This window comes from Marmota marmota, unplaced genomic scaffold (genome assembly GCF_001458135.2).
Source record: "Marmota marmota marmota unplaced genomic scaffold, marMar, whole genome shotgun sequence".
Lineage (NCBI taxonomy): Eukaryota > Metazoa > Chordata > Mammalia > Rodentia > Sciuridae > Marmota > Marmota marmota.
The window spans coordinates 36,395,690-36,413,770 of NW_025999853.1; the positions used below are offsets into that span (position 1 = coordinate 36,395,690).

General features: G+C 33.8%; 1 long non-coding RNA gene across 1 annotated transcript in view; it reads left to right on the plus strand.

Annotated features, from left to right (window-relative positions):
* The window catches only part of LOC125617410, a 92,448-nt gene that overhangs the window by 47,068 nt on the left and 27,299 nt on the right, over positions 1–18,081 (plus strand). Inside the window, exon 2 of the long non-coding RNA XR_007348390.1 lies at positions 397–460. This is a non-coding gene — a long non-coding RNA (uncharacterized LOC125617410). The remainder of the gene's footprint in view (positions 1–396; positions 461–18,081) is intronic.

Below are 18,081 nucleotides of genomic sequence, written 5' to 3' on the forward strand. Positions count from 1 at the left end.
TTAAATACGATTTAAAATTATATTTATGTCAAGTAGAATGTGTACGTGATTGAAACTAATCTTTTTAAGAATGCACTGACATCAATGAAGCAGGATTAGACCAAATGTTAAGGATAAGTTAAAAGATTAAAAAAAAAAAACTACAATGGAAATAAACAGAAGAGAGAAAGGAAATGGAGAATAAAGAAAGACAAGAAAAAAAAAAGGTTAGACTGCAGAAAGTGATCAGGAAACAGCTTGATGTGTGCTTTTTATCTGCTTTTCTAATAGTGGAATTGGAATCCATGTATTCTATTAATAAAATATTATGATTTAAGTCATTAGAAATAGGGAGTGGAAAAATTTTATATTTTCTCAGCCAAACTAAATCCACCCTTTAACTGTTTTTTTTTTTAGGTTGGCCCCCTATAGCCGTTGCTTTTGCCAACTACTAGTGTCACAGAAACCACCAAAACCTCAGGTAAAGCAAAAAGGGAATAAGGAAGAGAGGGAGAGAAGAGGGGAGAAGGGGTAGGGGTGGGGGAACCAGATTTTAAAGCAAGTTTGATTTTGAAAACCAGTAAAAGGCTATTATATGGGTTCACACTATATATATTTCCAATCTTTCTTTACTATATAAATTTAGGTTGATATCATCATAATATTTACTGAACAAAATAAAATCAATGTAAATGCTGGAAAGATTGATGAAAGTAAAAAATCCTAAGACAAAAATCAGAAAATAAGCACATCCTTTCATTTAATTTTTTTAGACTCAAAAGACCATAGCAAAAGGTAGAACTAAGTTGAGATATTTGTTCCTGCCTGACTCAGAAAACCTCAATATAAGATTCTTCTGCAAGAAGTTTTTAAAGAATAGGAATATTCATAAAATGGCTTCTGAAAGTAGTGTATAACTGATCCATGAACAATTTAGTTCCACTCAAGCATTTAGAAGGTAAATGTTATCCATTTCCATATATTCAAAGTTTTCAGCCAAAAATATTTTCACCATATAACTTTACAGCATACAGAAAAAATACACATAAAAGTGAAAAATGTGTTTTGCAATGAATCTGCCATTGATTTGATATGAGTGTGCAATTAAATGGGCCATGTTGGAAAGAGGAAAGATTGGCTACTGGGCAGTTGCCAGTGATGTCCTTTGACGCTTCCCAGTCTCATATGTTACTGATCAGGCAGCCAGGGCTCTGGCAAATGTGAGTCAGAAACGTAGAAAACAGAACAGATCTTTCAATTGTGGGGTTCAGAAGGAATGGGACAAAGAACACACACTTGTTCTGCTGTCAGATATTTCATTTCACAGTGGAACACTAAATTATAGTGTAGAATTAGATTACTTTCAAAGATTTTTTTTCTTATTTGCTTATCTGAACTTTATAGTGACATTTTATGATTTTACATAGGGCATTGAATGTAGCACAAAAAGTATGACGAGGTGGTTAGCTATATGACCTGCAAAGCAACAATATACTGGGTGTAGAGTATAGGGGACCCCTTGAGGTCTAACTTGGAGTATTCTCTTTAGATAGTCCCATTGCCAGCCATAGGTCTCACCCAACTTGCTACATTTATTTACTTTATCTAAATAACTTTTAGATATTTAATTTTTCCACCTTTCCTCTAGAGCAATGGTTTCTAGTATTTAGAGAAACTTCCTGGGAGATAAGAGACCATGGATGGAGATGAAGATCTAGCTATTTACCATCTCTCTTCTTCAAAGAGTTCTGTTTTTGTTTCTTTTCTATATAAGGTTCTAAAATGATCTTTGGAGCATGAACTTATGTTATCCTCTAAAATTTTCTATGCACTTCTTCCAGAGTAATTGTATTTTAGCAAGGCAATGACTGGAATAAACATTACAACTCTCAGCCTTCTGTGCGTACAGCCATGAGGTAAAAGTGATGCCTGCAATAGTGAGGGTGTGCCTGGTTTAGGAACAACGTGATGAACAGTCTTGGATCATGTGGACAAAACTATCAGACTAGTGATGACTGAGCAGTAGAGTAGGATCCTGGGTCCCTGATGATCTCATGGAGCAGAACATGCTTATTAGCAATGTTTGCCTATTTTGCAGAGTTGTATGAAAGAAGACTTCTGTTCTGCTTCAGCCAATATTAATTTGGATCTTTATTGTGCACATCTAAAACTGAATCTGACTCTTTACTGTGTATATCTAAAACTGAATTAGGATAGCTTCAGAGATTGGGGAGGGGAATGGGAAGGACAGTAGAATTAATTGGACATAGCTTTCCTAGCCTTGTATTTGAATACACAACCAGGGTAACTCTGTATTGTGTACAACCACAAGAACAGGATACGGTGATTAGAATAAGTTATGCTTCATGTATGTATAACATGTCAAAATACACTCTACTGTCATGTATAACTAAAAAGAACAACAAGAAGAAGATAGCTTCTTAGGTTCTTTCAATTCCAAAGATTATTTGAATTTGAGTATGTTTAAATACTTTTGACCGAAAAATGAAAAATCATTGTTTTAAATTCTTTGAATTATTTCCTTGAATTTTTTTTACTGAGTGAAATTTAAAGAAATTTATTTTCAGTCATGCACATGGCTATGTTTTTATAAAGTCATCATACAAAAATTGAACATTATTGAACAGGGAGTACATGTCATGTTTCCTTCTAAATGATCAAGTGTTTCAGAAACCCATTGCAATTCCATTTCATTCAGAGAATGAATTTGCCCCAAGAGGGTGGAGTCAAATGTGCAAAAGAAATGATGTGAGGTTTTTCCACTCAACTATGTAGATGTCTTAACTAGAGAAGATAAAGTTACTAAACCACCCAATAGAAGTCTTTGAGGTAGGCTGTTTCAGGCTCAATTAAAAATCTGGCGATGATGGTCCCTAAGGCTTGAGCTGCTATAAATGTTGTTATAAATAAACAGATTTTCATTTTTCTAACTCTGAGAAAGCAGCAGCTTTTATGGCAATAAATTTTATTTTCCTTTACAAAATAAATCTTAGTGAAGGTTACTGATATAGCTCGTTGTTTTGAATATATGTAGCTGGCTCACAACATTAATGGGTTATTTAAGATAATAAAAATATCCAAGACGAATAAATCTTGAACATCATTCAAAGAATGTTTTGAAAATGTTTTCAGCGAGCTTAATATCCACTTCCTTCCTTCCCCAAAATGTTATATAATATTTACAAGATCCTGGGAAAATTTCAATTTTTAAAGTCTGGAAACTAGAGTAGCCATCAGTAGAAATGGTAAAGTTAGAGTTGCTTCTGATGAGACTCTTAGGTTAGGACAGTATGTGCTTGGTCTTTGGAAAATATAATTCTTCACCTTATATACATGATGTATTTAATACAATGTAAACATCTTGCAACAATAAATGGCTCCTTGAGCAGAAACAAGTTACTTTACACCAATAGAACATCATAAAGAAAGTTATAGGTATTTTGCATTAATAATTCAGCTTTCAAATGTCATCAATTTCTTCCTTCAAACACTGGTTTAATAAAGTACAAAGGGCCATTCTTGAAGTGGTTGGGCAAAACAAAACATTTAATTTTAAACATGCAAATTATCCCCAAACCCATCATTACATGTACAGAATTAAAAAGAGGAAACTGTTTTCCTTGAGTCAGGTGCTTCCTACTCAACCTTCCCCTCCCTCCTTTCTTCACAAGGGTTAAGCCTGCATCACTGACAGCTCTCCAAGCCTCTTCCGGCTGCTTCATTTTCTCTAACAGGTGTTTCCTCCATTAAATCTCTTGCATGACCAATCCCATCTTGCTGTCTGCTTTTATACAGTCAGTGCCTTTGAAATTGAATTGTGAGATTTTTTCCTATGGTTTTGTAACTTGGTAGTTAAGTTTCCTATCATTCTGTAGTATTCATTTACTTGGGGGTAAGCAATAACCTCTTTTATACCATATAACAACACAGGCACTTCCAACTATGAATTTTCTTCTGTATGAATAATAGCAATGGTTTGTAAGGAACACATTTGATGCTTTTTATGATACTGACTATTCCAAAAGAACTTGTGTTAGTGTCCTCTTAGGACTCATAAGGATAACTTGCAAACAAAGGAAACATGCATACATTGCATGTGTGGTTTCAATCATTGTGACTATGCCTTTCTTTAGTTCCTCCCCAAACACCTATCAAAACATCAAAGGCAAAGTCAATGGAAAGTATTTTTATTTCTTTATAACAGGAGTGAAATGATTAGACCATCTCATATAAACAAAGTGAAGTGGAATTTTAAGGATAATTCAGGCACAAGCTCTGTTTTCACTCAGTTATCTGAATAATTGTGACTGTTGGTTAAACAAAAATATTTTCAACTTTTTCTTACTTATAATTTTCATATACTTAATCATACTCTAAATTTTTTATTTCTTATTTTTCCAATTATAAGCACATTTTTCTTTTGCCTCTTAATCATCCTCATAAAAATCATATAATAACCAGAAGATACATAATGTCTTCAAGAGTCTATTCTACTCAATATTTAGATGACTTCTATTTTGTTTTGTTTTTTTGATGCTGAAAATTATGTTTCCTTGTGCAGTTTTATAAAATTCCCATGTTTAGTATTGTTTGTTTAGGATGAATTCCTAAGGCTATAATCATTAAGATTGCACTAATTTGTTTTAAAAATATTTGGATCAATTTGCACTTCCCACAGAAATAGTAAGAGAGTGTTCCTTTCAATACATCCTTGATAAGCTGCTAGCACTGGGGTTTGTGAGAAAACAAAATGAAAATCTCTAAGTTACTTTTCAGCCAAATTGGGCACAAAAGGTTGTTCATGTTCTAATTAGGATCCACTCTTAGTGTATGGTAGTGGCATCAAACCTATCCCACCAAGAAAAATCAATTGTTTCCTTTCCTGTTTTAAACTTTTTTTTTTTTCCTTATTCAGTCATTCCACTAGCATCTGTAGGGCTTGTAGTTTGGTCAAGCTGAAGACTTGGAGCTCAAGATAATAGTTTTGAACAAAGAAAATTGCAGCTCTTTTGCAGCTTCTATGATGATCAGCAGAATCAAAACAAGAAATAAGCAGTTGTCAAAAACATGTGATATGTGTCTGGTATGGTGGTACACACCTGTAATCTCAGTTACTCAGGAGACTGATGCAGGAAGTTCATAAGTTGGAGGCCAGCCTGGGCAAGAGAGTGAGACCCTGTCTCAAAATAAAAAATAGAAAGGGTGGGGGAGATAGCTCAGTGGTAGAGTATCCTGGGTTCAATTTCTAGCACCACAGAACACAAAACTAAAAACATGGAATGTGCTAGGTTAAAAAACTAAGTTTAAAAGGTGTTAGTGTTATTTTAAGTTTTAAAAATTTTATTGAAGTAAGACACTTAACATGAGATCTACCCCTTTTATAAAATCTTAAGTATACGATAAATCATTATTAACCATAGGTGCAATACTATACAACAGAACTTAGGAGCATCTTCAACTTGCTTAACTGAAACTGTATACTGTTGATTAGTAAGTCCTCACTTCTCCTTCTTTCTCTGTCTTGATAACCTCATTCTACTTTTTGATTCTAAGCTGTTTTGGAGACCTCGCATAAGTGGAATTGTGCACTACTCATCATTTGATGACTGGCTTACTTTGTATAATGACTACAGGGTTTATCCATGCTGTGATGTTCTAAAGAATTTTCTTCTTTTTTTTTTTTTTTAAAATATTTATTTTTTTAGTTTTCGGCAGACACAACATCTTTGTTTGTATGTGGTCCTGAGGATCGAACCCAGGCCGCACGCATGCCAGGCGAGCGCGCTACCACTTGAGCCACATCCCCAGCCCAATTTTCTTCTTTTTTATGGGTGAATAATTAACAATGCATACACATATGCATTGTAATTGTTTTATATATGTAAAATCTTCTTTATATATAACATTTATATATAATATATAAAACATTATTTATAAAATGGTATATATATATTATACATTATATATATAATACTATATATATATATAAAATCTTCCATGTTTTCTTGATCCATTCATCTGCCAATAAATATTTAGGTCATTTCCTCATTTTGGCTATGGTTAATTATATTGTAGTGAATAAGTGCTAAAATCTCTTCAAGATCTTGATTTCATTACTTGTGGATAAATGCCCAAAAGTGTAATTTCTGGAACATATGGTAGTTTTAAGTTTTGGGGAATATAAATCTGTTTTTTTACAGCATGTGTCCATTTGACCTTCCACTTTATTCCATGAGGCTCTCATCAGAAGCCAAAGAGATGCTGGTTCTATGCTCTTGAACTTCCAGAACTATGAGCCAAAGTATCTTTTCTTTATAGTTATCCAGTCTCAGGGATTCTGTCATAGCAATGGAAAATGGACTAAAACACTGGTTTTCCCAGCATCATTTTTTTGAAGAGATTATCCATGTACTGTTGGCATCCTAGTTGAAGATCATTTGACCATTGGTGTGTGGATGTATTTCCAGGTACTCTATTTATTTCATTGCTTTATATGACTGTTTTTGTGTCAGTGCCATACCATATTAATTACTATAGCTTTGTTTTATATGTCAAAATCTAGAAGTGTGATTCCCCTAGTTTGTTTGTTTGTTTCTTTTTTTAAAATGAAGATTGCTTTGACTATTTGTAGTCTTTTGTGGTTGGTTTCATGTAAATTTTAGAATTTGTATCCACTTTTTGAAAAATTGCCATTTGTCTTTTCGATAGAGATTCTATTGAATCTATAGATTACTATGGGCAGTATGGGCATCAATGAATCCTTGAACATAGGATGTCTTTTTATAGTTTTGTATCTTGTTTCATGTCTTTCACCAATATCTTATAGTTGTAAGTGTACAAGTTTCTCTCCCCTTTTTAAACTATAAATTAAAATAAGAAATGGACTACACCAGTCCCAGGCATGCAGTGGCTTAGTTTGGGAGAGGAATGTTCCCTCTAGTGAGTTGAAAGAAAAAATCTTGGCAATTTCAAGCAGTGCAGACTCTATTACTGGGTAAATACATAGTCTGAGAAGAAAGGAGATCTGAATTCTGTATGACAAGTCAGCTCAGGGGAGAAGAGATTCCCTGAAGTTCCCTGATGACTCATTGAGAGCTGGGGAGGAAAGCCATATTAAAAGGGGCTTTTCTGTTTGTGTGAAATCAGAAATTCCTAATTATTTTTTTTTCTTCTTGTTTCCAAGGCCCAGTGGCTGCTTCTTCTTCTCTTTTCTTTTTCTTTTAACTGGGTTAATGGGTGACCATTCTTAGATGCAGTCAGGGCTCAAGAGTGAGACTGTGGCATAGACTTGTTGGGACCTCTGGGGGGTAGGAGGCCAGATTGCCTGTCTGCAAAGTAGAGGAAGGTGGAACCTGAATCCTTTCACAACTGAGCTCTGAGCTTTGCGATAAGTAGTGAGATGGGCTGGCTGGGATGTGAGATGAAGCTGGGAATGATAGTGCTGTGACTGGGTCTAGTAGATAGCACACCGCTCCCAACACTTCATCCCAGTCCAGACCCTGCAGGCCAGTCACCTCCACCATGCTCAGAGGCATACAGAAGGCTCAGTACCATAATTTGCACACTAGCCATGCCCTCAGCAGATGAACTGAGGCTCTCAGAAGGTGGGGTCCAGTCCAATCTGGATTAATCTGCAGGCTCTGTAGGCGAGAGGCTTGACTGGTGGCTCTTATCATAGCCACACTTTAATTTTTCAGTACAAAAATCAGACCTATTGAGGGTGAATTTATCCCTGCAGTGGACAAATTTCCCTTAGCACTTGCTGGTGGTTAAGGAAGAGCAGAGCCCAGCATATAAACACCCCTAGCAGGTTTGGACTGCTCATGGTTAGAAATGAGAAGGAACAAACTGAACTCTTGTGTCCAGTAATCCTCCCCATAGCTGGTGCATTCTAAAATTGAAGGCCCAGAAGTGTCTCATTTTAATTACATCATCAAGGAGAAATCTTAATCTTTTGTTTTTTGGTTTGTTTTTGTGTTTTTTTTTCCCTCTAAGCTATTTTGCTCTGTTTTCCTTCATTTTTTTTTTTAAGTATTTCTATTAAATTTTTATTTTTTCAATTAATTGGATTTTTCTTTTCCTTTTTCTTTCTTTTCTTCTTTTTCATTTTTATTCCATTCACTTCTTTTTTCTGTTTCTCCTCATTTCTTCTACCTTTTCTCCCTTTAAAAAATACTTTAGTATTAAGTATAGTAATATTAATGCCTAATTTTCTAGCCTGTTCTACATTATTAGTCACCTTTTCTCCTTGGTTAGTGGAGTTGTAAAGATTTTTATTATACGTTGATAAATTTTTATTATATGTTATTATAATTTACTCTTAAATTACTACTATTGTGGATACTGATTCTCTACTCTCAGAGAATTGCTGGTGGCTGAATCAAGCACTTAGATCATGCTGAGCAGGTACTTGGATGCTTGGCTACACCACTAGCCTAGTAAATTGTAATGCAATAACTAAAAAGACCCTCACATAATAGTGGAAGAAAACTCTATCCCAATGAATGCAAATACCTCAACACAGAATCACAAAGAACATGAGAAAACAAGCTACCTCCAAAAGTTTGATACTCTCCCCAAGCTGAATCCAGTAGATTTGAAGTGGATGAGATGCAGGACAAACATTTTAGAAAATTGATTGTTAAAATGGTGAATGAATTCAAAGAAACAAAAGATACAAATAAACAACTGAATGAACTAAGAAGGACAATACAGGATAAGGATGAGAAATGCAATAAAGATGTAGATATTCTGAAAAAGAACCAAGTAGAGCTCTTCAAAATGAAAAGTTTAATAGATTAAATTTAAAAACTCAGTTGAAAGTTTCACGAATAGATTAGATCAAGCAGAAGAAAAAATATCAATGCTTGAAGTCAGGGTGGATGATCTAGAACATTCAGAAAATAATAAAGAAAACAGTGTAAGAAACCAAGGGCAGAATATATAAGCACTCTGACACAACATAAAGAGAACTAATTTAAATAAACCTCAGACCTTGAGGAAGAAATAGTGATAAAGTCTAATAGTACAGACAATCTATTCAATGGAATGATAGAAGAAAATATTCCAAACCTTGGGAATGAGATGGATGTTCAGGTTTTGGAGGTACTTAGAACCCCAAATAGAGAAGACCAAAAAAGAACCACTCAACAATATATTATATTTAAAATGCCAAAAATTCAGAACAAAGAAAGAATTTTAAAAGCTGTAAGAGAGAGAGGCCAAGTCAATTATGAAGCTCCATCTATCAAAATAACAGCAGATTTCTCAGCAGAAACTCTGAAGGCCAGAAAGGCACGGAACAAAAGAAAATAATTACCATTTAGATTGCTATGTCCAGCAAAGCTATCTTTCAGAATCTAAGAAGAAATAAATACCTTCTATGATAAACATAAACTAAGGGAATTTGTGAACACTTAGGCAGCATTACAGAAGATACTTAAAGAAATCCTGCCCACAGAAGATAAAAACAACCAATAGAGCATGTAAAATAATATATCTCATTAGAAGAGCAGATAAGCAAGAGAAATTTTGAAACAAATCTAACATTAGAGAGAAATAAAAATGACAAAACAATACATACCTCTCTGTAATAACACTGAATGTACATTATCTTAATGCTCCAATTAAAAGACATAGACTGGCAGATTGTGAATTGTGCTGCTATAAACATTAGTATGCAAATATCAGTATAGTATGCTGAGTTTAGTTCTTCTGGATGACTACCAAAGAGTGGGATAGTGGGATTATATGGTGGTTCCATCCCTAGTCTTTTGAGAAATCCTTATACTGTTTTCCAAAGTGATTTTACTAATTTGCAGTCCCACAAATTTATAAGTATATGTTTCTCCTCTCCCATGCTTGCCAACAATTATTGCTATTTGTTTTCTTAATGATTGCCATCCTAACTGGGGTGAGGTGAAATCTTAATGTACTTTTGATTTGCATCTCCATGATTGCCAAGGACGTTAAACATTTTTTTACATATATTTTTTGTCATTTGTATTTCTTCTTTTGAGGAATGTTTATTTAGATCTTTTGCTCACTTGTTGATTGGATTATTGGTTGTTTTGCTATTAAGGTTTTTAACTTCTTTATCTATTCTGGATATTAATTCCCTGTACAAATTGTAGCTGGCAAAGATTTTCTACCTTTCAGTAGGTCCTCTCTTTATGCTCTTAGTTGTCTTCTTTGCCATATAGAAACTTCATTTTGATGCCATCCTACTTATTGGTCTCAGTTTTATTTCTTGAGTTGAGAAGTCTTATTAAAGAAGTCAGTGCCTATACCAATATGTTGGTGTGTTGTCCCTGTTTTCTTCTGTTTGACTGTTTCTGGTCTAAATTCTAGGACTTTGATCCACTTTGAGTTGATTTTAGTGCAGGGTAAGAGATAAGGATCTATTTTTATTTCTTCTGCACATGGATATTTAGTTTTCTCAGCACCAGTTGTTATGAAGACTGTTTTTTCTCCAACATATATTTTTGGCACCTTGTCAAGTCCTAGATAACTGTAAATATGTGGGTTTGTCCCTGTGTCTTCTGTTCTGCTAATTTTCTTGTCTATTTTGATTTCAACAACATCCTGTTTTTATTACTATGGCTGTGTAGTATAATTTAAGATCAAGTATTATTATAAAAGTGGGTGATTTTAATACGCTGCTATCACTAATAGATAGACTTAAAAATTAATAAATATAATGACAGAGTTGAACTACATTTTAGATCAAATGGATTTGACAGCTACAGAATATTTCATCCAAAAAAATTGAGTACATTTTTTTCCATTTGCTCATGGAACTGTCTTCAAAATAGATCATATGTCAGACCAGAAAGTAAGTCTTAGCAAATACATAAATAGTTAAAATAATTCCTTGCATCTTTCTGGATCAAAATGGAGTGAATGTAGAAATCAACAGCAAGAAAATCTACAGAAATTATACAAGCATATGGAGACTGAGCAATATGCATTTTAATGATGAGTAGGTCATCAAAGAAATTAGGGGAGAAATTTTAAAAATTTCTTAGAATCAAATAAGAAAAGAAACACAACCTATCAGAATCAGAGAGATACAATGAAGGTGGCCCTAAGAACTGAGTTTATAACTATGAGTGCCTGCATAAGATACATTAAAAAAGATCAGATTCTCTAAAGTCAAGTTGGTTTCATTCCAGGGATGCAAAGATAGCTTAACATTAACAAGTCAAGAAAAGTATTACACCATATAAATGGAATCAAGAACCAAAATGACATAATTACCTCTATAGATGCAGAAAATGCCTTTGACAAAATTCGATAATCCTTTATGATCAATCTTTAAAGAAACCAGGGATAGAAGAAACTTTCTTCAACATTGTAAAGGTTATATATGACAATCCCAAAGCCAGCATCATACAGAATGGGGAAAAACTGAAAACACTTCTTCTAAAATCAAGAATAATGCAAGGATGTCCAATCTTGTCACTCCTAATATTAGTACTTGAAATTTTAGCTAGAGCAATTAGGCAAGAGAAAAACATTAAAAGTGATACAAATGAGAAAAGAACAATATCATTCTTATTTTCAGATGATATTATCCTATACTTAGAAGACCAAAGACTCTGAAGGCCCCACCAGAAGACTTCTTAAGCTGATAAATTCAACAAAGTAGCAGGATACAAAACCAATAAACAAAACTCAGTAGCTTTTCTATATATCAATAATGAGTCATCTGAGAAAGAAATCAGGAAAATAATTCCATCCAAAATAGCTTAAGAAAATACCTGGGAATAAATCTAAACAAGGAGGCGAAAGACCTCTACAAGGAAAATTTTAAAACACTGAGAAAATAATTCAAAGAAGACAGTAGAAGGTGCTCCTGGATTGGCAGAAATAATATGATTAAAATTGTTATATTACCAAAAGTGATGTATGGATTCAATGCAATCCCCATCAAAATACCAATGATATTTTTCACAGAACTAGAAAAAAACCCTAAAGTTCATATTGAAAAACAAAAGATCTAGAATAGCCAAAACAATCGTGAACAAAAGAACAATGTTGGAGACATCACAATATCCAATTTCAAATTATACTACAGAGCCATGAACAAAAATAAAATGGTACTGGCATAAAATCTAAAACATAAACAAATTAAATAAAATAGAAGACACAGAAACAAACCCTCACAGATACAATCATCTGATTCTTGACAGAAGTACCAAAAACAAACACTAGTGAAAAGACAATGTCTTCAACAAATAGTGCTGGAAAAAATTGTATATTCATACATAGAGGAATAAAACTAGATTCCCATCATTCATCCTGTACAAAAATCATCTTGAAGTGGATAAAAGACCTATATATAAGACCAGAACTCAGCAATTACTAGAAGANTATATGCATGCTCATGTTTATTGTAGTGCAATTCACAACAATCAAATTATTGAATCAGCCTAGGTGTCCATCTATAGATCAAGAAATTGTGGTGTCTATACACATGGAGTTTTATTCAGGCATAAAGAAGAAATAAATTATGTCATTTTCAGAAAAATGTATGGAACTAGCTAGCATCATGGTAAGTGAAATACACCAGACACTGAAAGATAAGTACTGTATGCTTGTTCTCATATATGGAAGCTATAGGGGAGAAAGTGAGAAAAATAAAGACATCAGGAAAGTAGAAGCAAGAATCATTAGAGTAGGTTGGGGGGGGCAGAGAGATAGAAAGGGGGCGGGTAAGGGAAGTTACTTGGGAGTGAAATTGATCAAATTGTTACATTCATGTACAAATAATGTCATGATGAAACCCACTATTCTATATAATTAATATGAACCAATAAAAAATCACAATAGAAAAAAAGGTATTTGTTATGGTTCAGTCTTCTCAAATTTGTTAGGAGTTTGTTTGTGACCTATCATGTGATTTGTCCTGGAGGCATATCTGTGTTTACTTGAGAAGAATATGCTTTGGGAGCATACTACTCTGTATATATATTAGATTCATTTGATCTATATTGTTATTATAGTTTTATGCTTCCTTATTGACATTCTGTCCATTATTTAAAGTGGAATATTGAAATCTTCTATTATTATAATATTGCTTCTATTTCTCCCTTTAGATCTGTCAGTGGTTTCTTCATATACTTAGGTGCTCTGATGTTGGGTGCATATGTGTTTGTAATTATCACATCTTCTTGATGAATATAGCATTACACGGTAACCTTATTTGTCTTTTTTAACAATTTTTGATTTAAAACCTATTTAAAGTCTGATATATTCACCTCTGCTCTCATTTAGTTATCATTTGCATAAATAACTTTTTCTATCCCTCCACCTTGACCCTGGATCTGTCCTTAAAACTAAAATGTATTTTTTTTAATAAATTTCATACAGTTGGATTTTTTTTAAGCATTCATTCAACTACTCCATGTTTTTTTGATTGGGGCATATAATCTATTTATGTTTAAAGTAATTATTGACCAGGAAAGATTTATTATGACCATTTTGGTAGGTGTTTTCTGTTAGTCTTATGGTTATTTTGTTTTTCCTTTCTTGCTGTTTTCCTTTGTGTTTTATTGTTTTTTAAAATTATACTTTAATTCTTTTCTATTCCTTTGTGTAACTTTTATAAGTATTTTGTGTGTGTGTATGTGTGTGTGTGTGTGTTTACCATGATACTTACATAAGTTATTTTATGGTTATGTAGTCTATTTTAAGTTGATAACCACTTACAATCAAATACATTAAAAATTCCACACTTTAACTTCTTCTTCTCTAAGTCAATGTTATCATGATTTACATCTATTCATATTGTGCATATTTTAAGTTTTTACGTATTGTGTTAGTCATCCTCTTTGGATATGTGACAAAACACTTAAGTAAACTTGAAAAAGAAAGGTTAAAATTCACAGTTTCAAAGTTTCAATCCATGTTCATCTAGTTAGCCCCATTGCTTTGTAGCTGAGATGAGGCTGAGCATTGCAGAAGGGCATGGAAAATGAGAGTGGCTCAGTTCAGGGTAGCCTGGAGAGAGAGAGAGAGGGAGAGGGGAGAGGTGAGAGGTGAGAGGGAAGAGGGGAGAGGGGGTTTTGATATTATATTAAAAACATATTTTGGTCTCTGTCCCTGGTTCCTGGCTGATAGCTCCTAAAATTCTTGCAATTTCTTTGAAATTGCTCCAGAATGATAAAGCAAAAGAATTATCTTTTGTGATTCATAAAAGCCCTTTTAATCATACTAAATTTATGTTAATTAGGTCATTTTTGGTAAGCCCTTAGATAGCCACAGGATGGGTCCTGGTTATCAGAAGAAGCAACCATGTCATTAAAGGATAGGAACTTTCATCTCCACCCTTATCTCTGTGGGACAGAGAAGTATTGGAGATTGATTTGATTACCCATGGCCAGGGATTTAATTAATCATGTCTATGTATTGAAACTTCTATTATAAACCAGAAAGATGAGATTCAGAAAGCTTCCAGGTTGGTAAGCAAGAACATATCCATGTGACAGCAGAGTGGTACTGCCGGAAACACCATAGAAATAGAAGCTCCTGAGCCTGGAACCCTCTAAACTTCACCCCATGTACCTTGTCATCTGGATGTTCATTTGTATTCTTTAATACGTTATTTATAGTATTAGTAATACAGTAAGAAAACATTTTTTTCCTGAGTTCTGTGAACTGTTTTATCAAATGATTAGACATGAGGCAACCATGGAAACCTCTGATTTATAGTCAAGTCAGACAGAACTAATGGATAACCTGGGGAACCATCACTTCTGATTTCCATTGGAAATGACTGGGTTTGTCGGCAGTCTTATGGGGCTGAGCCCTTAGCCTGCAGGGTCTGTGCTAACTCCAGTCAGTTAGTATTAGAATTATTGATTCTGGAAACTCACATCTGGTGTCAGGATTGTACTGTTTAGATAGTAGTGTAGAGCAGAGAGGAAACAGGAGTTACCTCTTTAGTTATTTTTTAAAAATACTTTTATACTTTTAACTCTAACTAAAAGCAACTTACTCATCACCATTAGAGTAATGCAGTGTTCTGTATTTGTATCTTTACCAATGAGTTTTTAAATACCTTTTAAAAATATTTTAGTTGTCAATGGATCTTTTATTTAATTTATTTATTTATATGTGGTGCTAAGGATTGAACCCAGGGCTTCACACATGACAGGTAAGTGCTTTATCACTGAGTCACTACTCCAGCCTACCAATGAGCTCTATACTGTCATTTGCATTTATGTTGTTGCTTAACAGCATTTTGTTTTCAATTGGAAAATTTTTTTTAGTACTTCTTGTAAGATATGTATAGTGGTAATGAGTTCCTTTAACTTCTGTTTGACTGGAAAAGACTTTATCATCTCTTTATTTCTGAAGGGCAGTTTTTTTGGATATAATATTCTTGATTAGTGGATTTTTTAATTTCAGCTTTAGGAATATATTATTTTTACTTACTTATGGCCTTCAAAGTTTCTGCTAAAAACCCACTGTTATTCTTATGAGAGTTCCTTTGTGTGTAACAAGTCATTTTCTCTGGCTACTTTCAAAGCCTGATTCTTGATTATTGATTATAGAGTGTCAGTGAATTTTGGTTTCATCTTAAAAAGAAACTAATTACTGTCTTTTTGGCTTCTTGGATCTAGATGTTCATTTTCATTCATGGATTTGGGAATTTCTCGGGCATTATTTCTTTGAACAAGCTTTGTGCTTCTTTCTTGACATCTTTTCCTTCTTTCTTTTCTTCTATTATCTTTTCTGTTTTTATTTTTATTTTTTGTTTGTTTGTTTGTTTTTCAGTGCTGAAGATTTAACCCAGTGTCTCATGTAAGCTAGCTCTACCACTGAACTATATCCCTAGCCCGCTCTCTTTCTTGAACACATATGCATATAATGAATTGCTTGATAGTGTCTTATAAGTTCTTAAGCGATATTCACTTTCATTCTTTTTGTTCCTCCAACTTATTTATAATGCTTCTCAAGTTATTGATACTTATGTTTGTTTGATGTATGTAGTCTGCTATTGTATCCCTCTAGTAAATTTTTTTTTTTCAGTTCTGTTGTGTTGTTCTTTAGCTTCATGATTTCTGTCTGGTACTTTAAAATTTTTATATCTCTGTTAAAATTCCAACTTTTCTTCATCTATTTTTATCTTCACCTCAGTGAGCATGTTTTTGAGTTATTTTGAATTCTCTGAGTAAATCATGGAATTACATTTCATTGGGGTTGATTTGGGAGATGTGTTTCTTTGTTTGGAATTCTTGCCTGATACTTACTTTTCCTTGACTTTTTTTGTTGATGTCTATTCCTTAAACAAACGGGGTACTTCTTTTGGTCTTTATGGACTGATTTGATACAGGACATATTGCTCATAATTAGCTTGGTCAGAGATTCTTGGAACTTACACCAACTACTTTTCTCCCCAGAAACATGCAGGTGAGAATTTTGTCTACTTAATCTATCTTGAGGCAAGGCAGAGAGCTCTGGAATTTGGCAGTTGGACTACTGCCATCTTTATTCTCCTCTGGATATCTAGACTGCATCAAACCCATCAGAGCTCCAAGTGAGGCAAGTCAAAAGCCAATTCTGTGGGCAACCTTGAATAAAGTGGAGTGTTGGAAACATAGCTCAACTTCCTCTCCAGGGAGAAGCTGAGAGGTTGGATGTGTGTGTGTGTGTGTGTGTGTGTACTCACTCTGTGCTAAGCAGCAAGTGGGTAAATAATATATAGTGTCTACGAGCCCAACCTGTAGTCTACGTTTTCTTCTCAGTGGCTGGACTGTGCCAGACTCAAAAGAGATGCAAGACTGGCAGGTCAGAAGCTAGTTATCTGAGGAAGTCCCTCCAAAATGTTGGGGTATTGGATGTTTGAGCCAGTCCCTCCCTCTCCTGTTAATACTTTAATTTAGAGGGTTTCTTCCTGATCATATGATCCTATGATGGGGGAGAGCAGCAACTACTGGGAAGGTCTTCCAGTTGGCTTTAGTGAGTCTATTTTTGCATTTTTATAGGGTTTAAGAGCTTTAGAATTAGTTTCTGAGCTTCTCAAATAGGGATTTTTTTTTCTATTAATTATTATTGAATCAGTGCATTTACAGGGAAAGGAGAACTTAGGGCTTCCTGTTCTGCTATCTTGTTGATGTTATCATACTATTAGTATTATAGTATTTATACTATATATAATATATATTAACGTAATATATATTAATATGATATAATATATAATTAATGTTATATATAAAACACCATTAGTGTTATATATCTAATATGATGTAGAGAGACTAAGGGAATTCAGTTGAAGAAGTAGAAGGGGGAAAATTTAGCCAAGAGTTGAAGTTGAAGGGAGTGGAAGGAGAGAGGGTTAAAGAAATTTAAGCCATATTTAGCAATTTGACTTTCATTACAAAGGCTATGGGAGGCCATTTAAGGGTTTTTTTTTAATAGGAAAGAAATATTATTTTTGAAAAATTATTCTGGTTGATATGTAGAGAATAGCTGTAGTGGTATTAAACCTAGAGGCGGAGGAGTAATCTAGGGGAGAGTCAATGATGGCCTGGATGCACACTGTGTTAGTGGACACAGTCCAGAAGTATTTAGGGCCTAGGATTCATAGGACCTAACGATGGGAAGAGGACAACAAAGGGGGATGGTAGATTTTTAGGCTTCTGATCCAAGTAATTAGAATGAGGGTACTTTTTTCTGAGACATTAAATAGAGAAGCAGACATAGGTTGGCAGGAAGGTGTTAGCTACAAATTTTAAAAAGCCAATTTGTATGTAATAACATTCTGGACAATTTATTATTATGTAAGACTAGCTAATTCTTTGTCATTTTCAAGTAATATATTTTGAAATTCTCTTGGCCTTACTTAAATGAAGGTTTGTGATTTAGAAGGGAATTTCGAGTCAGTCTAAATAATAAATAAGTAACTTATCCACTGGGATTCCCCAAACTGAGGGGCAAACTTATAAAGTTCTAACAATCTTCAGTGATGTCAAGATTTAGTTGGTAATAATGATAAAGATATTTCAAAGGATTTGGCATGAATAAATAATTCAGAGATGACTTTAAATGTTGCCAGTTTGAAACATCTTTATT